Here is a 506-nt window from a genome sequence, read left to right on the forward strand (position 1 = left end):
GAGGGAGAGAGTCTTTTGTTTCTTTCCTGCACACTTGTCATGCAACCAGCATGATGACCAAGGTATTGAATGTGATCCTGAGACATCTTTTTTCTTGATTTAGGCATTTGATGCACCTTGGCCGGTCATTCAAGCAAATGCAGTTTGCTTAGTTAGTTGCATGCTATCCTTTTTGGATGATCAACGCTTCCTTGCTCCTTACTTCTCCCAGGTATCTACACTCCATTTTGGTACTTTAGTTATTACAAACATATCATGGGGAGCTGCTAACAGTCTTTTAACACTTTTTGTGTCAAGGTGTTCGCTATGTTGGTTGGCAGAATGAGCCAATCACCAGAGGCCGTTGTTCGAGCAGCAGCATCTTCTGCCTTGGGCCTCCTGATAAAGAGGTCTAACATGCTCAAGTCATTGAGTTCACGGTTTGATCGAACAGATCCATCACAGAATTCTCAACATGGAGAGCCTCACGCTAAAACATCGTCTGAGCTTCAAGAAGAGGCTGCAGC

The sequence above is a fragment of the Triticum dicoccoides genome, chromosome 4B (assembly GCF_002162155.2).
Source record: "Triticum dicoccoides isolate Atlit2015 ecotype Zavitan chromosome 4B, WEW_v2.0, whole genome shotgun sequence".
NCBI classification, from domain to species: domain Eukaryota; kingdom Viridiplantae; phylum Streptophyta; class Magnoliopsida; order Poales; family Poaceae; genus Triticum; species Triticum dicoccoides.